Here is a 22,868-nt window from a genome sequence, read left to right as displayed (position 1 = left end):
AAGTGGGTAGAAGGGTTCCCCATGTCTACTGGTTCAGGAGGGTGTAGACAGAGGGATCCAACTGAGATTAGAGAGGGGTGGAACTGACTTGTCCCTCTGCATAACAAGGCCTTGGTTCATGTTCTATCACCTAAGCAGGGAAGCCCATCAAAGTATTGATTTGCCTTCACCCTCCTGTTTTCTGAACCAGGTGTGTGTGCTTTTTAGGACTCTGCGCACTTTACCACTGCTAACCAGTGCTAAAGATCTTGTGTTCTTTCCTATAAATATGGTAGAATTGTCTTGCACCCAATTGCCACATTTAATTAATTATACGTCCCTAATAGAGTGGTACATCATGTATCCAGGTCCTGTAAATTTAAATGCTACTAGTGTTACTGCAGCACTCATTGTGACACCCACTTAATTATCTCTTTAAACATGTCTTAGGCCTGCCATTGCAGCCTGTTTGCGCACTTTAAACTGCCATTTTGACCTGGCAAAATAAACATTTGCCAAACCGAAACTTTTCTTTTTAATAGATCTGTCACCCGTAGGGTAGGCCCTAAACAACTCATAGGTCAGGGTGCAGTGTATTAAAAAAATTGGACATGCATTAAGAACTGCTAGATGTCCTGATAGTGAAAAACTCTTAAATTAATGTTTTCACTACTGTGAAGCCTACCTCTCCCTTAGGATAACATAGGGTTACCTTATTACATTTAATGGGTGCTAAAGTTTGATTGGGAACAAGAACACATTTCTCGTTTGATGTCTTGGAAACTGTAATTAAAAATCCTCTTCAATGGTAAAGTCTGATTCCAAGTTGCAATTTTAAAAACGTCCCTTTTAGAAAATTGGCATTTTTCCTTACCTATTTGGTGCCTGAAGCCTGTCCTGTGTCACATTAGTGGGTTTAGTTGGCAGTTAAACTTTGTTCATTTCACCCACACAGCCACACAAGAGGAGGATTAGATGTGCCTGGATGGACCATCAACTGGCAGGATGTAAGGGAGGTGGACAGAGCAGGGCATAGCCCCACTTACAACTGAATAGGCTATGCCCTGCCTTTACACAAAGGACGTGTTCCCACTGCATTGCAGCCTGCATGCAGCCTGTTTGGAGTCAGGGAATGTAGTGTAGTTCCTATCTTCCCAATAGGCTCTGCGCATTGGAATAATACCTACAGCAGTAAAGGCCTAGGCCAGACGTTAACTAGGTCTACTACTGTCGATACTAGACTTAAAGTTTTGGGTTTGCCAGCTTAGCTCAGAGTTCACTAGAAACTTTCTCGAATGTTCAAGGAGGACTTAACTTCCCTGATTAGACAAGAAGGGATTTAGTTTCTGACAACCATAGAACATGACAACTTTGCTCTCCCCTAATCAAGAGTCAATCTCGAGAGTCGTGTGAACAAAAGGCAAATTATTTTACTCAGTCAGTACGTGCATTCTTAGTCTCATCAGAATGTAGAGAAAAGGAAGAGACGGGCGTGTTCAATAAAAAGGTGTTATTTATTGATCAGTCTCTTTTCTCATACAAGAGAAATGGATCGATATTATTGCAATACTTATAGTTAAGTAAAGTGCATACATTAAGAGCAGCAGTATAAAATAATACTGTAAAAACATTGATATGGTTTCTAAGCCATAAGATGTTTAAAATGAATAAAATATATTACATACACATATACATTTGACTAAACGTACTCAACTGGTGTTTTTAGATACGCCTACCCCGTGTACCTGACCTAAGTCTAATACGAGGGTGGGAATAGATAGTTACAGTTTAAGTTAAGTTTGTTTTTGCCCAGTGAATAACTAAAGAATTCTCTGTGAGGGGTTATTCAGTTCTGTACCTGGAAGTTGGGATGAATGAGGAATGGTATCTCTCTCTCTGGTCTCGATATTCCAGGCTGCCTGCGAGGGCTACCCGGAAACGCCGGTGCTGGATTCTCGGCAGGAGAAAGCAGCTTCTCTCAGCGCGTCAGGAAGGCGGGGCTGCTGCCAGCGGGGTCTGCTCTGCTCTTGGCTTCGGCAAGTATGGCTGCTCCGTCTCGTCACCACGCGTGTGTTTGCATATGGCAAGATCGGTAATATTTATACCTTTAAGGTGCCGAGATTGACGTAAGGATGGACATAGATACGTCAATAAAGATGTCATACGATTTGCTCGTTAGCACATTCTTTTACTAAAGTTCTCGGTGAAATCAAAACAATGGCCGCAGGGTTTTGCCCAGGTTGTCATAGGTTTGATTTGTTATGAGAACTCCGTATGCCTTATCAGGGGCTGGAGGAATATCGCTTGTCTAATTAGATCGCAAGCGTTATGACCTAATCAGATAACACGTTCCTGTGCCGTAGTGTGACTGCGTCAGATAACGGTATCTGCATCATGGGGGTTTTCTGCCTCATGGGCTGACTGCTAGTTAACTTGTTGGTTTGTTTAACTAGAATAGGGTCAGGAATAGGGGGATCGATTCAGAACCTATAGGAATACATGACACCCACTCCACGCTAACTATGGACATATTTACTAATCTAGGCATAGTATAACATAGTACAACATAATATAGAGTAGTGTGTATACCTTACCACCCCAAAATACATAAATGCATTTTGAAATTCTTCAAATATACTGAAAAATTGCAGACATATATATTGTATGCACTCAAGCTGTAGAATAATGCCAAAGTAATCGCATTTGTATACATTATTGCTCGTTTGGTATATGAGAATTACACATGAAATGGTTTCTTAAATACAGAAAAAAGATTCGAGACCATTCCATCACAGAATAAAATATTTATGAACATACCAGCGGGCAGCTAAAGTCTATAAAGTATCTAAAAAATAGAAATCTCAGTTCTTTAGGAATAGTTTCTTACTTTAAGCAGAAGATAAGTGTCCCGAAAAACCGAAAAAATGAATTGGGGCTTCTGAAAGAGTTGCTTGTCCGTGAACTGGAGTGAAAAATAGTTCATGTGACTTTATTATTTAAAGTTGAAGGCCGAATTCAGGGAACGCCGTGTGCGGGCTTGTTCAAAAGTCTCTATTTCTGTTCGGGTGAGAACATCATATCATTTAGGCTTTCGAAAAAACTGTCAACAGCTTCCTGGGAAAGTTCCACTAACTCGGAAATAGGTGTAATCATGCATTCTTGTGCATGATTGTCTCCATTGACATTCTGATTCGCATTGCTGACAGAAGGTCGTACCTGTTCGATGCTGCTTTCATCTTGAACTTCACTACCCATCAATCGTAGTGGTGAAGCTTCCACGAATGCCGTCATCAGGATTGGTAGCCTTTGAGGGCAGCACAAAGCATGAACCTTGATCGGGCTCAACAATGTTTCTGCATCCATCGGCGCATCCGATTGTAGCGTCAGACAGGTGTCTAACACGCATTCTTCTCCGCATAGCAGACACCTCAATACAGGTAAAACACATCTTTGCCACATTGGTCGAAATGATAGAAACCAAGTCATGTTCAGGTCTCTAAGCCGGGAGAGTCCCAGGATTTTTGATATCCGGTCCCGGTATCCAATGGCTAGGATTGTTTCTTCCCTTGTCGCAAGAGTTTTGTCTGTGACATGGGTTGCCATAACGAAAAATAAGGACTAAGAATAGGATTCCTGCAATTAGTCCCAAGATCAGGGGAAGTCCGCCAAAAATCGAATGGACGAAATCTGGAAAAATACCCAGTATGGCTTTGAATGGTGTTAATGCCATCGAAAATACTGTCTTAAATACCTTTGAGACCCCATTGGTATCAGAAATATTTAAGATTTCATTCAGGATTTCCGCGAAATGTACGGGGGAATTAGTTGATAATAATGTATGTATCTCTGCAGTCGTCCTTGCGACTTGTAGATCATACGTTTCTTTTGATGACGAGAGCCTGGTAGGCGTCTGAAGAAGCACTGTTTTCATTCTGCTTAAAGTATCTATTCGAATAGAAGTAATTTTCAAATCGGGCCATGCCCTTGCCTCCCTGTCTGGGAAGGAGCTGGGGAACAATGAGCGTCCACAGCACTTGACCTTCGCAGTCGTAGTTACTAGATAAGGAGTCCCGGGCATAAGACTACAACATCTACGGTTTACAATAAGAATGTAACTCCCATTATAGAGTCTTTGAAAGAATGGTTCTATTTCTGTTGCAGGTGCGCCTTGCTGGTGACATGAAAGGTTGTATGAATTCCCTTCACAGGCTCCATGCAAACTAATTCCGTTACACAGAAGTGTGCCACTTAGTGACATCGCACAATTGTTGCCACTAAGAAACACTTTCTGTCCTTTATTACTGACACATGCATGTGAATAGGGCAGGTTCCATGTTGTTTTTATGTACCCCTTTCCCAATTTCTCGTACATGCCAGCCTGTATATATTTTTGGCAGTATTGAAACCTGAAGTTGAGATTGGAATATTTATTATCCCATGTATTATCCATTCACTGACAGGTCGTTCTGACATTGTCACTGGTAATCTTTCGAGTTTTTCAATGCTCAAGATTGTATAATCAGCACCCTTTTGTGCCATATTGATTTGTCTATCAGTAAGGTTAAAGATTTGGAATAGTGACGTTGTGTTGATTAAACGCCAAGGCACATAGCCTGAATGCAGATTTTGTAACGTCCAGCCAAGCTGTACAATAGAACGCAATTGAGACTGACCGTGTTGTAATAACAGTAAGTCTTGCGATAATATGTCGATTGCTGAAGACACAATGCTGTCCAAAGAAAAAATTCTGGAGGACAGAGTCATTAACCCATTGTCCACTACAGAAAGTGATTTTTCCAAATTAATACGGTCAATTTCCCGTATTCTCTCTGCTGTTTCAATTTGAGTAACCTTCCAGGCCTCATTGTATGCTGCATATACAGAGGCTGCTATGAAACGCTTTTGACGCTGTTTGCGTGGTCCCAAAGTGAAATCACGCAAGTCAGCACCATCAGTAAGTAAAGTTAGGTGTTGCTTAATTTCTGCCAGTGTGGAAGTTTGTAGCCACTGAAGGCATAATTTACCCACACTGTAGATGGTTATTATCCCTGGGTGATGTCTTTGAGGATATCTAGGGTCTGGCCTGGTCATTTTGAACCCCTGTGTTTTGTTCAGGAATCTGTCTTGACAGTTATTAGTATCTGTGGGCCAGATCAACCACTGTTTCCAATCAGGATGTTTAATATATGGTTTACGTCTATCTCTTCATCTGTATCAGAGTTATTGCTAAACATTGTTGGCTTTGGAATAGACGGTTTATTTAAATCTTTGATTTTGGCTAGGCCAAGACAGGTGGTTTGTTGAACAGTGTCATTTAAAAATATCATTTGTTCTGGGATCATGCAGGCTCTAAACAAAGCTTCTATACCCTGTACTTGCCATTCTTTTGTACCCCAAACACTTTTCAATTCAACATTTTTGTCCCAATATTCAAAACCAAAAGTATTCATTTTTTCAAAGAATGAGTCTGAATATAACAATTTTGTGTTGGTTATCATGGTCTTGGTCCCTGTTTTGTTTGACAATTTAAAATAAAATGTTTCAGCATTACTTGTGTTAAAACCTGAAAAATATGAATATTTGTCGTAAACGGTTCTTGAGCTCCCTTTTGGAGGTGTTGCACAATGTTCCCATTGATTATAATTTAAAACATTTCTAGGTTGTGCAGATCTATGTAGAAACTGGTTACCATAGTGGTTATAGCAATACATACTATCATATTTTGTAGAACCCTGCAAATAATCATGTTTGGTAAATTTAGCAGACATTACTAAGTCAGACATCATATTATTAATGCTTTCGAAGTCCCAATCATCAGCAAATGAGTTTGGTTTTGCAAAGTCACTCAATGAGATCTTAATTTGGTGTGGATATTTCAGGATCTCGACCGGACCATAAATTTCATAGTCAGTGTTGTCCCAGGCTACCCCACCCGGTATCGGATTGGCTGTGAAGTTGGCTGAAGAAAGTTCTCTTTTCTCGACGTGTGAGGATGTGTGTGGTTTGAGGATCAAGTTGATTTTCTGACTTGCTGTGTCCATTTTAGCATATTTTCCCTCAATGAAGCGTCCCAAAGTAAGTACCATGATGAGCCAAAGTATGAGGATAAATGCACCAAAACCCACCCAAAATTCAATCCATGGAGAAATCAGATATGTTTCTTTCAGTTGTTTCAAAAGTTTCTTAGCTTTATCTTTAAAGGTTTTTGATGATGGCTGTGTCTTTGATTCACTGAAGCCTTCAGAGGAATCATCGAAGTTTATGAAGTAGCCGGATGCAGTTCTGTCAATTGTTCCAATTGGTTCAGGATTTCTGTTTCTTGCATTTTCACTTGTTACTTCATTATAGATTGATGTGTCTCTGCTAAATGTTTTTATTTGGGTTTTCAGAGGTCTGAGTTCTATTGCATTGCTGCATAGTCCTTGTTGTTCTTCTGTAGGCGTTTCGAATGTGATGAGCCTCTTTGTTAGGACCTCTGTACTGGTAGCAAACCTTGGTGTTCTGCTACTTATTGGGAGTCCACTTGGCCTACTGTTTGTTATCGGCCACATGTTGTGGTTTTACCAGGTCGATGGATACAACTCGGTTCTCCTTTTTTCCAGCAAGTGGCGGTAGTACAACTGATCTTGTCCCGTTGACAGACAAGACAGGAACTGCTTTTCTGTAAGAAGGCCCAAATTCCTTCTTTACCGCGATCTTTTCCCTGACTAGATCCCCGAGATTTTGGAATCCAGACAGGTCTTGCTGGGACAGGTGGTGGTTCTTCAGTGGTTGTTGGCTGTTGTTTCAACTTTATGTTGCTCAGGTCTTTTCTTGTTTTGTTTAAGTCCTGCAAAATAGCCAAACGGTCTTTGATATCAAAGGTTTTTTCTTTCACCACTGAAGTCTGACTATCAATGTCAGAGATCATCATCCTAGTTCCAAATAATAATTCGTACGCACTGAATCCCTTCAGAGAATTTCTTGGCAAGTTATTGAGACTACGTTGGACACTTATTAGATGTTTGACCCACCCAGCTCCCGAACCTAATATCCTTTCCGTTATAGATTGCTTTATGCCTTGGTTTTTTCTTTACACCGTCCCGTACCCTCAGGAAGGAAGTGAGAAGATTCCCGCTGGACTATGCTCATTTGGCCATGTTTCCCCCCAGGCTGGAGGGCTTGAGTGAAAACAATAGTCAAACGTAGCATGCGCTTAGCGTATATGCCATTTAGACCCGCAAATCTTTGTATAACAGTCCGGACGTCAGCCGAGTGCTGGTGATCTACATTATAAGTGGAACTAGCCTGTATATGTTAATCGCAACCCTTCCTTTTTACTCCTGATTTTTCCTGGAGTAGAACGACGAGGTATTAAACTGTTTCTCTCCCCACTGCGATCTCTGTTGCAGTTTGGGCAGTTTTTTACAAACATGGTATGACGCAGGCTCATGCCTGGCCACCAGTACCGTGATTGTAATTCTTCCAGAGAATCTTTTAGTTTAAGGTGTCTGAGACCCTTGCCCATGTGTGCGTCTGCGATTAACAAGTTTCTCCTGTCCATGTTTGGAATCACTCTATCCCCCACTCCAGGGATTCGAGCAAAAGGGACGGAGTTTGCATCGATTATGTATGTATAATTGAGTGGATAGTTGATCGGTAACGCTGAGCAGTCGCCTTTTGATGACGTTTTCACCGCCAGCACTGTTTCACCGTCAATGTATTTTAATGTACGCTTTTTTCGAACTACGGGAGCCGATTTAGTGGCTGCCGCTGCGGCTGTTTCAGCCAATGAATTCCCTACAACGTGAACGCCATCACGCTGATGACTCAGTGAGTGAGTCACGTGAGTCTTTGGTAGTTCTTTTTGTAAAAGAGCTATTTGTTCCCAGAGCAGTTTCTGCTTTATTGGTGCATCTGTGTCATCTTTGTAACCGTTTTGAATCCATGTCTGCAAATCGCTGTTATATGATTTGACGCAGTAATATGAATCTGACACTATAAGTGTCGGGAATTCGCGATCCGCATTATCTAGCGCCATTTTCAATGCTATTATTTCAGTTTGTTGTTCTGAATTAGTTTCTACTGAGTGTGTTTTTGTTAATAGAGGTTTTAGTTTACCTCCGCGCCACACTTCTTTTGTAATCTCACATGTGGGGTTGTATGCTTGTTCTCCCCAAACGGACGATTGAGCATGTCCGTCTGTATAGATTACACAGGCGTAATGTCGTAAAGGCAGAATGTCGATTGGCAGAGGATATGTTTCTTCATATACTAGATTTTTCAATTCTTCTAGTTCTGGATCAAAGTAGTAGTATACTTTGTCCGTTGTGATTGAATTCACCCATTGTAACCATTCTGGATCCAATGTTGTTGTTGGTAAATTACACGGTGTTGTTAATGCCTCAAAGGCTGATTCAGCTGTTCTGACTGTGATATGTCTACCGTCTGCTTGATCTTTTTCTCTAGCTATTGCGGTTTGAACTGCATGAACAATTTTTTCTTTGTTGCTGAATTTCTGTTCAGCTTCTGTGTACAAGTGTGATTTGAATGCAATTGGTACCTTTTCTCCCTCATTAGAGGTCAGGTATGTGAATCCACATCTCCCTGGGATGACTCGAATCACAAGATTGCGTGTGTTATCACGTGTTTCTAATTTTGTTTTAATTAGCATGTCTGTTTGTAAGGATCTCAAAATTTCTGTGTGTATTTGAGTCCAATTGGATCTTTTAAAATCTGGTTTAATTAGATCATAAAGGGGTTTGACCCTTTCTGCGTAATTTGCAACGTATGTTCTTCCGAAATTTAGGAAGCCTAGAATCGACTGTAAGTTTTTTAGTGTTCTAGGTTCTTGGAGTACGGCACATTTCTCTAGGAAATTGTCAGCCAGGCTTTTGCCTTCACTTGATAACTCATATCCTAAGAATAGGACTGTCAGATGGGCAATTCTGGATTTTTTAAAATTGAATTTGTAACCCTCTGCAGCGAACCCAAGTATTATGGTGTTCACTCTTTTCAAGTGAGTCTCCAAGTCATCATCTGTTAAGTAAATGTCATCGACATAAGATAATGCTTCATCATCATATAGATGAAGTAATTCTGTTACTCTCGCTGAGAATACCCCCGGGCTGTTCTTGTACCCCTGGGCTAACCGACAGAATTGTTTTTGAGTGCCATTTACTGAGAATGCAGTTAAATATCTGCTCTCTGGTGCTATGTTTTGACAAAAGAATCCATTGGAGATGTCTAAGGTTGTTTTGTATTTTTTGCGCACTATGTTATTCATTAGTGCAGCTCTGTGTGAGTTTTGCACTGCAAAAGTTTTGCAACATGTGTTAAGGTGTCGGTAATCCAAAACTAGACGATAAGAATTGTCTGGTTTGGAGACCGGAAACAAAGGGTTGTTCATTTGTGAGGTGCAAGTTTCAATCACCCCCTGGTATTCTAGCTGATCTAGTATTTCATTTACCTGTTTTTTAGCTTCTTGCTTAATTGGGTACTGCCTTTGTGCAGTAGGTTGTGATTTTAACTGGATTTTGTGAGGAGGGGAGTCCTCATCCCATCCTACATGATTTTTATATAAAGCAGGTGCTAGAGCCACTGCCCACTTTCTGGCAAGTGTGTATTTTTTATGAATTGGAATTTGATTTGAGAAGGCAGGCATAATTACTTCTTCGCCATGAGGGCACTCCCTGACAAACTCTGGTGGCCAGTCTTTTTCAGCTAGAAGGATGTCATAACCCTTGGAGAGGTTATCCCAAAATAGTCCCCTTATTTTCCTAGTCTTATCTCCCTCTATACGTAATGTTATCTCGTATATCTTGTGAGGTTTGCTAACCCTGGTGTCTGCAGTTTCCACTTGAAGATATTCATTCGTGTCCACTGTCTCCAGATGATTCATAAGGACTTTGCGAGCTATGCTCACTTCTGCTGCGCTGTCTAGCATTGTCTGAGCCCACTCTCCGTTTTTCAGTTGTGTCCTCAGTATTCTCGGCATTGTTAACTACCTTGATACTGGCTACCTTCTTTTTTGGAAATTGTAATTTCTTTTTTAGTTGAGCAGGTTCCTTGTCTTTGGACTTGGCGTGCTCTTCTCTTTGTTCTGATCGTCCTCTTCTTTCCGATTTCTGCGAGGAAGTCTGAAAAGATTGAGATGGACGTGTATCATTGTCTTGATATCTATCAGGCTTTTTTATATTATCCCTATTTCTAAGGTTATATCTTTTCCCAGAGGGGTCACTCTGGGGTGACCTGTGTCTTTGGTTCGGAGATTTCTCTCTTCGCCTAGGAGACCTTCCTCTGGACTGGAATTTCTTTTCTTTAGGATTGGATTGTTTGTTTCCATCCCAGTTCTTTTTTGGTGAATTATTATTAAAAAATATTTTTTCTGGACTTTCAGTCAGTTGCGGTTTTACTGGTATTCCACCTAAACTATCTCTACCTAGTTCCTCATAGGATTTTTCTATGATTCTGGCAATTTCAGCTGGTTGGTCTGCTATATCTGTCTCTTTTAACCTCTGGCGGATCGCCACGTTTGCTGCTTCACCTTTTATGTTGGCTAATAATATAGCCGAGACCTGTTTGAAGTCTTTCAGTAATTTCATACCAAGAGTTAAAGCAGGTTCTGGACCGTATTCGTCTTGAATTTGTTTTAGCACATCTGGTATCACCGAAATGGATGGAACACCGTGCGTTTTTGTGTAGATGGAAGCAAAGACTGTACCCCAAGTGTCACAGTCCTCTATGTGTGGTGCGATTCCCATTGGGAGACAGATAGTCAGAATCCTGTGTTTTTCTAGCGGGGTGGTGTCAGGAAACACCGCCTCTATTTGGGTAATTTTCTGTGCCAACCAGAATGGTATTTGTTCCCGTTTAGCCGGTACTTTACCTAGGCAGGATTGGATGTTCTGTGGTGTAATTTTATTTGTGTTCCCCTGGTGAGGGGTCAGCTGTGGAAGTTTAATCGCTGGCTGAATTGTTGAAGTCCGCATCACATACTGAACTAATTGTCTATGAATTTTTATTAATTGTTTTAGCTGTGTTAAAAGGTTTGGTGCAGACATCCCATCGATGTCTGGATGTGGTGTGTATCCGGCTAGGACCGGCCACGTTGCTCCTGGTCTACCTAAAGGACCGAGCCTGGTGATATGATTATTATGTTTTAGGGCGCCATCAAATAAGAGCAAATGCTCTTGGAATTTGAGTGGTACTTCCACCTCCTCGAAAGGAGTGTACTCATTAGGAGGTTCCTCTATTTTGTAATAGTGGAAGTACTTTGTTACAGCATTTGCTGCTGGAAAATGTATCCATGAATAGTATACCTCTGTCTGCCGATATTCGTGTGCCTCAATTACGAATATGACTGTACCACCTCTAGGTGTCAGTCCATTTTCTATAAGTTTTAAGGTTATAGATTTTCTTTTAATGACCGGGATGAGTATTATCTCCGGGTCTGCATTTTGTAGTGCAGTATCAGCTTCTGCTATGTCAGCTGCTAATCTAACTGCCTCTCTTTCTTCATCACTGTCTGCCATTTTACCGACAGGATGATTATTTTGTTTGTTTGGAGATCAGGTTTCTTATGGAAACAAAGATTAGATGCACAATATTTTGGAACTGTTTATCCTTCAACGTTGACTATACCAAGAACCATACATAGGAGTTCCCTCCTGCGAGGTCTGGCGGATATAACCTTTCACCCACTCCAGACGTCTTTGGAGTATTATGGGAAAAAGGGGTCTGAGTGAGAAAGCACGACTGAGTTACTCTAAATGTCTTACGTTAGTTTTATCGCCCTTTCCAAACGCGTTGGGCGCCATGTAGTGTAGTTCCTATCTTCCCAATAGGCTCTGCGCATTGGAATAATACCTACAGCAGTAAAGGCCTAGGCCAGACGTTAACTAGGTCTACTACTGTCGATACTAGACTTAAAGTTTTGGGTTTGCCAGCTTAGCTCAGAGTTCACTAGAAACTTTCTCGAATGTTCAAGGAGGACTTAACTTCCCTGATTAGACAAGAAGGGATTTAGTTTCTGACAACCATAGAACATGACAACTTTGCTCTCCCCTAATCAAGAGTCAATCTCGAGAGTCGTGTGAACAAAAGGCAAATTATTTTACTCAGTCAGTACGTGCATTCTTAGTCTCATCAGAATGTAGAGAAAAGGAAGAGACGGGCGTGTTCAATAAAAAGGTGTTATTTATTGATCAGTCTCTTTTCTCATACAAGAGAAATGGATCGATATTATTGCAATACTTATAGTTAAGAGCAGCAGTATAAAATAATACTGTAAAAACATTGATATGGTTTGTAAGCCATAAGATGTTTAAAATGAATAAAATATATTACATACACATATACATTTGACTAAACGTACTCAACTGGTGTTTCTAGATACGCCTACCCCGTGTACCTGACCTAAGTCTAATACGAGGGCGGGAATAGATAGTTACAGTTTAAGTTAAGTTTGTTTTTGCCAAGTGAATAACTAAAGAATTCTCTGTGAGGGGTTATTCAGTTCTGTACCTGGAAGTTGGGATGAATGAGGAATGGTATCTCTCTCTCTGGTCTCGATATTCCAGGCTGCCTGCGAGGGCTACCCGGAAACGCCGGTGCTGGATTCTCGGCAGGAGAAAGCAGCTTCTCTCAGCGCGTCAGGAAGGCGGGGCTGCTGCCAGCGGGGTCTGCTCTGCTCTTGGCTTCGGCAAGTATGGCTGCTCCGTCTCGTCACCACGCGTGTGTTTGCATATGGCAAGATCGGTAATATTTATACCTTTAAGGTGCCGAGATTGACGTAAGGATGGACATAGATACGTCAATAAAGATGTCATACGATTTGCTCGTTAGCACATTCTTTTACTAAAGTTCTCGGTGAAATCAAAACAATGGCCGCAGGGTTTTGCCCAGGTTGTCATAGGTTTGATTTGTTATGAGAACTCCGTATGCCTTATCAGGGGCTGGAGGAATATCGCTTGTCTAATTAGATCGCAAGCGTTATGACCTAATCAGATAACACGTTCCTGTGCCGTAGTGTGACTGCGTCAGATAACGGTATCTGCATCATGGGGGTTTTCTGCCTCATGGGCTGACTGCTAGTTAACTTGTTGGTTTGTTTAACTAGAATAGGGTCAGGAATAGGGGGATCGATTCAGAACCTATAGGAATACATGACAGGAAGGGGAGGCAGGAAACTTGAAGTATTTTAAAGGGAATTCTCCAGAAACTTCTCCTACTTTAAAGAAGGCTACAGGTATAAAATAGGACCCTCAGGCCCATTCTTCAGTACACTCCTGGACCTGTGGATACTACAGAAGAACTGCTATTCTGATTTGCTGACAGAATAACCACCACAGCGGTGCCCCGATACTCTGCTGCACTTCTGCCTGCTACCCTGCTTGCTTAGAAGGAAGAGTGGTCCTGTACCCTTCATCCCAGGCTGAAGTGACTCCCAACAGTCAGCCAGCTGACCTCCTGATTTGAGTTACAGGGACTTAACATGCTCCAGAGGCTCCCTGCAACTGCCCAGCTGACCTGCAACTGAACTTGCCTGAGCCCTGCTCGCATCTACTTATTGAGTTTCGGACACCCAAGATGTGCACCTCAGGTCCTGGACTCTTGGTTGACATCAGTTAAGCTCCTCTTCAAAGAAGAGGAGAAATCCTGAAGTTTTGGGTTCTTTGCAAATGTTCCTGTCCGTGCCAAGATCTTGCCACCCGCCAATGAGAAGCTTTGGCGAACCCGACTCTTCGCTCCACAGCGATGAAGACAACACATGGAAGCACAAGATCTGCACTTCGCAGTTGGGGCGCTAGAGGGTGTGCACGCAAGATGGCCGCACTGGTGTGAGGCTCTTGCGGCCTGAGTCAGAAAATCAACATTATCCTGCCTCACTCAACCTCCAAGGCTTCCCCTGAGTGAGGGCTGAGGTGACCCAGTAGCAAGTATTTTGCTGGCCCATCACCTGAGCCGGCTTAGAGGTCGAACAAAGTTCCTGACCCAGGCTTGGCCTTGCAACCTGGACTGGAGCCTGCTTGAAGAGGAGTGCGGTTTCTCCCCGCAGCCGTGACGAACCGCCGTAAGAAGCGGAGTGGAAAAGGGCCCCACTTTGAGGAATAACCTGGTGGGAAAGGACTGACAGAAATCGGCTCGGTCGGAGACGGAGGAAGTCTGGCACATAGTGAAACTGGAGATACCGCTGAGACGCGACCGTGACAGAGCACTGTGGTGAAGTTCACAGGGTGGGCGCAGAGGACAAATAGCGGGTGGAGCCCTAAGTGTAACTAAGCAAGTCTGGAAGAGGGCAGTACCGGGGCAGAGAAATGCATGACTGCCAGTTTAGACACCAGAGTAGGAAGGGCAGGCCGGAGCGGGCTGACACGAGTGGATCGCACCGGGGGCTGACTAAGATCGGAACTGAAGGGGATATAGCCCTGTGACAGGGGCTGAGAGAACAGCTGTGGGGCTCAGAGACTGACCCCCTCCCCCACTCTTGGATACCTATTTGGTATTTGAAGGGGCTAAAGAAAGACAATAACAATAATCACTGGAAAAGAAGGGGGAAAAAAAAGAAAGAAAAAGTTAAATAAAAAGGCAAATAAAACCCCACTCAGCGGCTGGGCGGAACGTTATGTGACCAACGGAGTGCAAGCAGGAAAAATTGCCCCTTGAGCCTCGCAAATCATCAGGCACTCCAAAGAATGAAGCAGAGCATGAAATTCCGGAGACGCTCCATGATGCTTCATAGGCCTGGAAAACTACATGAAAATCCTGTTGGTGACGATGAAACTGAGCCAAACTTAAATTGAGTCCAAGATGGACTCTATGTGTACCGGAATGGACTTTATTGCCCAGAAGCTGGAAAAACAAGATGGCCGAATCGAAGACGCTGAACATAGAATCTCAGATTTAGAGGACACTTTAGAGGGTAGGAGGGAACAGTATTGAATATGGAGCGCCTCCCCCCCCCCCAACAATGCTCTGGGGGAGATCTGCTGTTCCCACTTGGTATTACCCCACAAGTAGTACCCTACTACATTGATTATCTTTTGACTACTAACAGACATAATATCTATATAGCCATGCTGCAGGAGACACACTTAAAACCATCCGCCGATATTACATTTGCATCCCTCTGGGTGGAGCATGGATGTTTCGCCTCTTACTCATCCTACGCCAGGGGAACAGCAATTTAGTATTGAGGAAAATGTACTTGGACTGAGTGAAGGCCGAAGCGTCCATGGTCATTATGGCGGAAAGCGGCAAATTGTTAATGATGGATTTTTCTACTTCAACCCACACAGGAATGTACCCCTGGTGAACATGGAACCAGTTTGCTCCTTGCTTGCATAAAAAGGCCGTTTGGTAGCCTCTGAAATTGGGTAGGCCTACACCCCCTTTGTCTTTCGGCAGTTGAAGCTTCTTCAGGGAGATTCTTGGTTTTTTGTCCTGCCAGATAAAACTATTGAAAAGCTTATATATCTTTTTAAGAAAATCATCTGAAAGTAGCATGGGAAGCATGCTGATTAAATAATTGATAAGTGGAGTGACCATCATTTTCAAGGTCTCCACTCTGCCCCACCATGATAGAAACTTCGGTGACCAACCTTCCAGGAGCGTGGATATTTTTTTGAACAAGGAGGTCTCGTTAAGTTTTAAAGTATTAATTAGGTCTTTCTCAAAGTCGATCGCAAGATATTTAAAACTCTTCTGTTGCCAACAGAGACTTGTATCGCCCAAGACGCTTTTATCGCCAATAGTACCGATTAGCTTCACTTCAGTCTTATCTTTGTTGAGCTTGTACCCGGACACTTCTGAGAACTCAGCAATAGAGCATGAAAAAGTGCTACCAATGTAAATTAGAAGCATCCCCCGGCGCTCCACTCTCAAAATAAATTCAAATTGTGTTAAAGAAAAGTTCAATTCATTCAATTGTTTGACGTAATCACAAGTTTATATACACAAAAGTTCATTTTGGGAAGTAATTCTCCTTCAATTATATAGTTCATTGAGTAACATTCCCAGATCAAAGAACAACACATTTATCAGTCCAATGCATTTCGGGCTTCATGCCCTTCCTCTGGGACAACAACTAGAAGCAAGAACAAAAAGAATTCTATTCAAGTCACTGTGCATATAGCATTATGTTAAAAAACAAAACATTACATATCCTATATTTCTCAAAAACGATATCATGCAAGTGAACAAAGTGCTCTCCCATTGTGTGCGTGCGTGCAAAGATTACAACTCAAAAGAAGATACACTCACGCATTGTTCGTGGTCTGACTCACTTGACGTTCAAGTTATAAAATGCTGGGATTTAAATAAAGCAAATGCATAAATAACAGGTTTCCGCCGAACGTTTATACCAGAACTATCAGAACATTGTTTCAATAACACTTACTTGAGGAACGCGGGTAGCGTTTCCTGTGTGTGTCGAATGGCTAACAGAACGTGTCTGGCGCTAAGCTGTTTGAAAAGACGAAAACATTCACGGAGTGTATGAAATCTCAGCACTTACTGGATGGAAGTAAAATGTGCCGTGATTGGGCGAAGTCCCGACCACATGATCGGGAGTCCGCCAATCAGTGATCAGCTATCTAGTAACAGCATGTAATGTAATTAATCAGAGTATCAGTCGAAAATAAAAGGTAAATAAACGGATGAGTGAATGAAATACAAAATAAAATAAACACATGCTATGCTGACAATATACAGATGTACACAGATGTGAAAGTAATAGGATATGCAGATCAGTCCCTTGCCGATTCCAACTGGCAAAGAATGTTCAAAAAGGTATTCGAAAAATATGAAACAATGTTACAAATAGCATGCAAATTCTATACGATCATTGAGACCGTTCGGCTTGCTGGAATTAAGTAAATAAATCCAGTGGTTCTCTCTTTGCAGTAGAAAACGGTTATTGTCTCTGCCCTCTATTTTTTCAACAGTTTCAAGGACCACATATTGAAGTTGTGAGATGTTATGATTGGCTTCAAGAAAGTGACTCGCTATTGTTGATTTCGAGTTCTTTGTTCTTATGTTCGATTTGTGCTCATTGAGTCTTGTTTTTATTTTACGTTCGGTTTTACCGACGTAAACCTTTCCACAAGGGCCCTTTAGCATGTAGATCAAGTTTGATGTGTCACAGGTCGCATTGACCCTTAATTTGATGTTATGGCCCTTCATTGGATGTACTATTTGATTGCCTCTCATAATGTTATTACAGTTGCCACATTGTAGACATGGACGGGTTCCACGGTATGTTCTTGCGTCTGTGGTGATAGGTTTCAACATTTCTCCAAAGTTTTTATTTCTCGTAAAAGAGAAAATCGGTGGGTTGTCAAAAGACTGTTTGAAATCAGGTTCTGCTTTGAGGATTTTCCAGTGATGGTTGATAATCTTCTTGAAGTTGAAACTCGCAGTGGAGTATTTAGACACAATCGTCATCCTGTCTAGCTGAGGTTTGCATTTTTTTGTCATCAGATCCGTTCTACATAAGTTTACTGTTTTCTGTTCAGCTTCGTTGATTATAGACTCTGGGTAACCTCTAGCATGAAATCTTTCACCCATCTCTCTGATGGTGTGCTTTGCTTTTTCTGGATTCAATGTGATCCTTTTTACCCGCATCATTTGCGATAGTGGTAGGTGTCTTTTGAGACATTCCTGGTGGAAACTATGATAGTGAAGGGTGTTATTCCTGTCAGTGTCTTTTCGAAACATCTTAGTTTCAATCCTGCCTTCCACTAGATTCACACGTACATCTAAAAAGGTGATTGTCTCTGTGGAGATTTCCCATGTAAATTGTATGCGTTCTTCTTTTTGATTTAATTCAATCAAGGACTGTTGTAGATAAGTCAGTTGAGTTTTTCCACAGGATGAAAACGTCATCGATATAACGTACAAACATCTTTAGATTCTGTGTCCATCGGGGATCATTTAAGATGTGTGACATTTCATATGATCTCATGAATAGGTTCGCGTATACCGGCGCCGCGCTATTGCCCATGCTTGTCCCTATCAATTGTTGGTACCATATGTTATCATACTTGAAGTAGCTATGGTATAGCGTGAAAATAGTCAGCTCCATGAGGAAGGCTTGTAGTTTTGAGTCATAGTCGGTGGTGAGTATTGCTTCTTCCATGGCTTCTTTTCCCAACCCATGTGGGATCGACGTATAGAGTGACTTGACGTCTGCTGTGCAAAGTGTCAGTTTCTCTTGATCATTCAATTCCAGAGCATTCAACTTCGACAAAAAGTCTGTGGTATCCCGAATGTATGTGACCATGTTTTGTACCGTTGGTTGCATTAGCCGATCAATGAACTGACCAATTGGTTCGTGTAAGCTGTTTCTCGTTGATACAATTGGACGTAATGGAGGATCAAGTTAATTCTTATGAACTTTCGGCAACATATAGAAAGTAGGACTCTTTGGGTTAGTTGGTTTCAGGAATTTACTCGTTCTTTCATTGATTATCCCGTCGTTTTTTGCTTTGTTGATGAGTTCAGTAAGTGTTTTTGAATATTCATTTGTAGGATTACAATCCAGGGGTGAATAAGTATTCTTGTCATTAATGTGATAGGAGAATTACTTCCCAAAATGAACTTTTGTGTATATAAACTTGTGATTACGTCAAACAATTGAATGAATTGAACTTTTCTTTAACACAATTTGAATTTATTTTGAGAGTGGAGCGCCGGGGGATGCTTCTAATTTACATTGGTAGCACTTTTTCATGATTTACTGGACGTCTTTGGCAAGAGACGCCACCCTGACAGCAAACCTCACGAACTAAAAAACAGTGGATTCAAAATTCATGAACTTTAGCTTTTCAACAATAGTTGTGCGACTTCTCCAAATGTCTTTAACTCAGCAATAGAGGACATTAGTGCCGGGATAGCTAGGTCTGCATCTTCGGACACTACCAGAACATCGTCAGCGTATGCTGAGATTTTGACCGTAGTGCCTTTAAAGTCTATTCCTTTGATCTTCCCATTGTTCCTTAAGTAGTAAAGGAAGGGCTCAATTGCCAAAAGAAAAAGTGATGGAGAGAGGGGGCAGCACTGCCTCGTGCCTTGTTGCAAATGGAAGGAGTCAGAGAGGCATCCACCCGCTCTAACCTGTGCCGAAAGATTGGAGTATAAAGCCATCACCATTCGGATGAAGTTTGCCCCTAGATTGAATTTTTGCAGGGTGGCTTCCAAGTAGGCCCAGTCAACCTTGTCAAAGGCCTTCTCTGCGTCTAGGGTCACGGCCACCGTAGGGGAGTTAGTTGTCTTTGCCCTTTCTAGGATGTGCGCAAGGGTTCTTGTATTATCACTCGATAACCTATTTTTGAGGAACCCTACCTGCGAAGGATGAATCAGTTGTGGTAAGACCGCTTGAATTCTTTTTGCCAAGACCATGGCATAGATCTTGCAATCAAGATTGATTAGTGATATTGGCCTATAGTTTTTAGGGGCGGACGGGTCCTTCCCCTCTTTCGGTAAAACCGCGATGATGGCTTCTGCCGTAGTGCCAAGAACTTGGCCACTTGTGCTGAAGTGTTCATAAAGATCTTTGAGGGGTTCCGTCAGAACGGTCGAGAAGTTCTTGTAAAATGTGGCGTTGAATCCGTCAGGACCCGGAGCTTTCCCTGATTTGAGGGATTTTACTGCTTGTGTAATTTCCTCTACAGAGATGGGGCAGTTAAGTGCAGATTGGTCTTGCTCTGTGAGAGCCGGAAGTTTGCAATTGTCAAGGTACGGTCTTATGTTAGAGCGGTTGATGTCCTTGTTTTTACTATAGAGGTCATTGTAGAACTCCTTAAATAAGTCTGCAATCTTGTTTGGGTCCGAATGGGCTGTACCTAGTTTGTCAACTATGCATTTAATATTTGATTGTTGGAGTTTAAATTTTAGGTACGAGGCAAGGCTTTTACCTGCCTTGTTAGAGTTACACAGCCTGAAGTTTTTATGATGTTGAAGCCAGACTTCTGCCCTTTCACTAATGATTTTATTATATTCGTATTTTTTGTTCATTAAGTCTGTAAGGACCGAGGGGTCCCTAGAGATTACATGGCGTTTTTCGAGGACAGAGATCTCCTCTTCTAACCGTGATAGGGTTGAGTTTGCATCCTTGTTCATGGCAGCACGTATTTTGATAATTACCCCCCTAACTGTTGTTTTAAGTGCTTCCCATCTTGTAAGGTCTGTAGTATCCCCTTTTTTATTGTGGTAAAGGTAGTCAGTGATTGCTGCTTCTATTGTAGCCCTGTGCGCTTCCTTTTTCACAACTGCGTCATTGAACCTCCACAAGGTCGTTCTTTTGCCCGTATTATGCAGTGCCAGAGTCATCGTAATGCATGGGTGGTCGGAAATCACGCGCGCTTCAATGGAGGCACTTTCAATGTCCCCTTTAGAGTGAGCAGAGGTGAGAAGGTAGTCTATGCGTGAGTAAGAGCCGTGTGGCGGGGAGTAAAAGGTGTAATCTCTACCTGCAGGGTTCATCAGCCTCCAGGTGTCAACCAGATTGAAGCGGGTGCAGAGATTGAGAAGTGCTTTATGTGAGTACGTCGACCTAAATGAGCAGCGCGAATTTCTATCTAATAGTGGATCCATAGGGAGATTAAGGTCACCGCCCAGGATATGTATTGCGTTGTCTGGTATTGTGTTAACGTGTTCGTTAAGGTCCTTCCAAAATTCTTGGTCGTCTTTGTTGGGTGCATATACGTTGGTCACATAAAACTCCTTCCCACCCTTTGTCAATTTAGTAGAAACCCATCTGCCCTTAGTGTCTGCACTACTGTGTAAAGCATCTATGTTGGATCGCTTTGCAATGAGAGTGAGGACCCCATTCTTTTTGCCTATTGCGTCAGAACCAATCGCTTCACTATATTGTTTGTTTTTCATAGAATTGAACTGTGAAGAATCTATCTTAGTTTCTTGGAGTAGTACAATATCACCCTTTTGCTTGTATAGATAGTCTAGGATTTTCCTCTTCTTAACGGGGTGGTTGATACCTTTGACGTTAAGTGAAATTACTTTTATAGTCTGTTTAGCCGCTGTCATCGTAAAAGAAGGTAGATGATCTTCTAGTCAGTATGTGAAGCGCATTCTGTGGTCTGTATAGCAATATTACTTTTACACATGTGTAGTTGCAGGTACGTGAACGATGTGAGCGGGCTCGCACGTATGTGCAAAGAGTACTTTCAGTCTTATCAGAATATAGAGTGTTGCTGCCAGGAAGCGGTGACAGGAGATAGAGAAGAGAAAGAAACAAAGGGAGAGACACAAAAGGAATCATATATGAAAATAAAACCCAAAATTCAACCCAACCCGCCCATGACCCCAGCCCTCCCACCCCACCCCAACAGTACGCTAGGAGCATGGCGACTAGGAAGAAGAAGCAACTGCAATGGTTACTCCCCTCCGTGGCAGAAACTGATTAACCTGCTTGTAAACGTAAGTATAACATTGTTAACGGGAGCCATCGTTATGATCAGCAAAACCTTTCCATCTGCGAAACTGAGCTTCAAATTATCATGTGTCAATCGCGCAACCAACAGATTTGCAATGAAATCAGCAAAAGGCAAGAGGTCTAGTTTATCCATCTGTCTATGGAAACTTAGTACAGAGGACACTGCTGCTGAGACGGAGATTAAGGGATTCGTTAGCAAATAACATTAACAATAACATGTAACTATTGTGTCGAGACATAATGCAACCTAAGGCATCCTAAGGCATTATATTTGACCATCACGGCCAGTGTATTTTAACCAATTATCTGGTCCTCCATTTTCAAACATAGTAGTCAGTAGTCAGGTAGGCAATATGCCATTCCCTGGGCATTTATGAACCTATATCAACTTATGCGTCAAGGGCATGCATTCAGTAATACCCATATATGAACGTTGTAAGCCATACTAGGGTAAAGTCTCCAACGTAGTCTAAATTCTCAATATATGTAACTGGGACACCTCATCCTGCCTGGCCGTAGGTAGATGCCAACCTGGAACCCGGGATAGCCAGAGTGCAGAGTAACAAATTGTTGAAGCAATGTGGAGCAATATGAAAAGGATATGTGAGAACAGAACATCGTGACTGTGTTTAGTTGCCAGAGCCTTGTGATAGTGACGCTGTAGCAGTATCCATTCTCGACTCCTCAGAGCCCTCGAGCAGCTTCCTCAATTGCGAAGGGTCCGTGAATATTTTAGAAACACCCTGGATTGTTACCCGGAAGCGTGCAGGACCCACGAAGCCGTATTGATATTCAAGCTGACGAAGCCTTGGACGAAGGGCCAGAAAGCTTTTCCTTAAGGTGACAGTCTCCTTGCTATAATCCTGAGATATGTATATCTTGTCGGTTTTCCACAGGATGTGATTATGCTTGCGCATGAACGTCAGAATTTGTTCTACATGCTGATACCTAAGAGGTTTGCACACAATCGGTCTTGGGCCCTTTTGTGAATGTGTAGGTCGGGTAGGGACTCTGTGAGCGCGATCAAATTCCAGCGGTGTGCCAAAGGAGAGATTGGTGGCCTTAGGAAACCATGATTCCAAGAATGTTATGCAGTCCCCTTCTCCACCTTCGGCTCCCTCCGGAATACCACAAATTCGCAGGTTTCCCCGCCTATTCCTGTCTTCCAACTCCGAGATGCGCCGAGACATTGATGAGATAGCAAGGGACAGGTCTTTTAGAGATTCGCTCACTATCACTTCAGAGTCTTCCAATTTACTGATCCTACTTTCAGTCTCTGCGAGTCGCGTGTTGGTATCCTTGATATCTTGCCTTACTGCTGCGATGTCTTCTCTGGTGGATTTCGCGATCTCATGTACTTCTGCGAGTTTGAGAAGAATTGTGTCCAAAGTGGCATTCATGTCCTTCGAACCATTGGTAGGTGATATTGGATTTGGTGGTTCGGATTTAAGTCTTT

Source organism: Lissotriton helveticus, chromosome 5_1, assembly GCF_964261635.1.
Source record: "Lissotriton helveticus chromosome 5_1, aLisHel1.1, whole genome shotgun sequence".
Taxonomy (NCBI): Eukaryota; Metazoa; Chordata; class Amphibia; order Caudata; family Salamandridae; genus Lissotriton; species Lissotriton helveticus.
The sequence above is the reverse complement of the archived record's forward strand: the minus strand, read 5'-3'. Positions refer to the sequence as shown.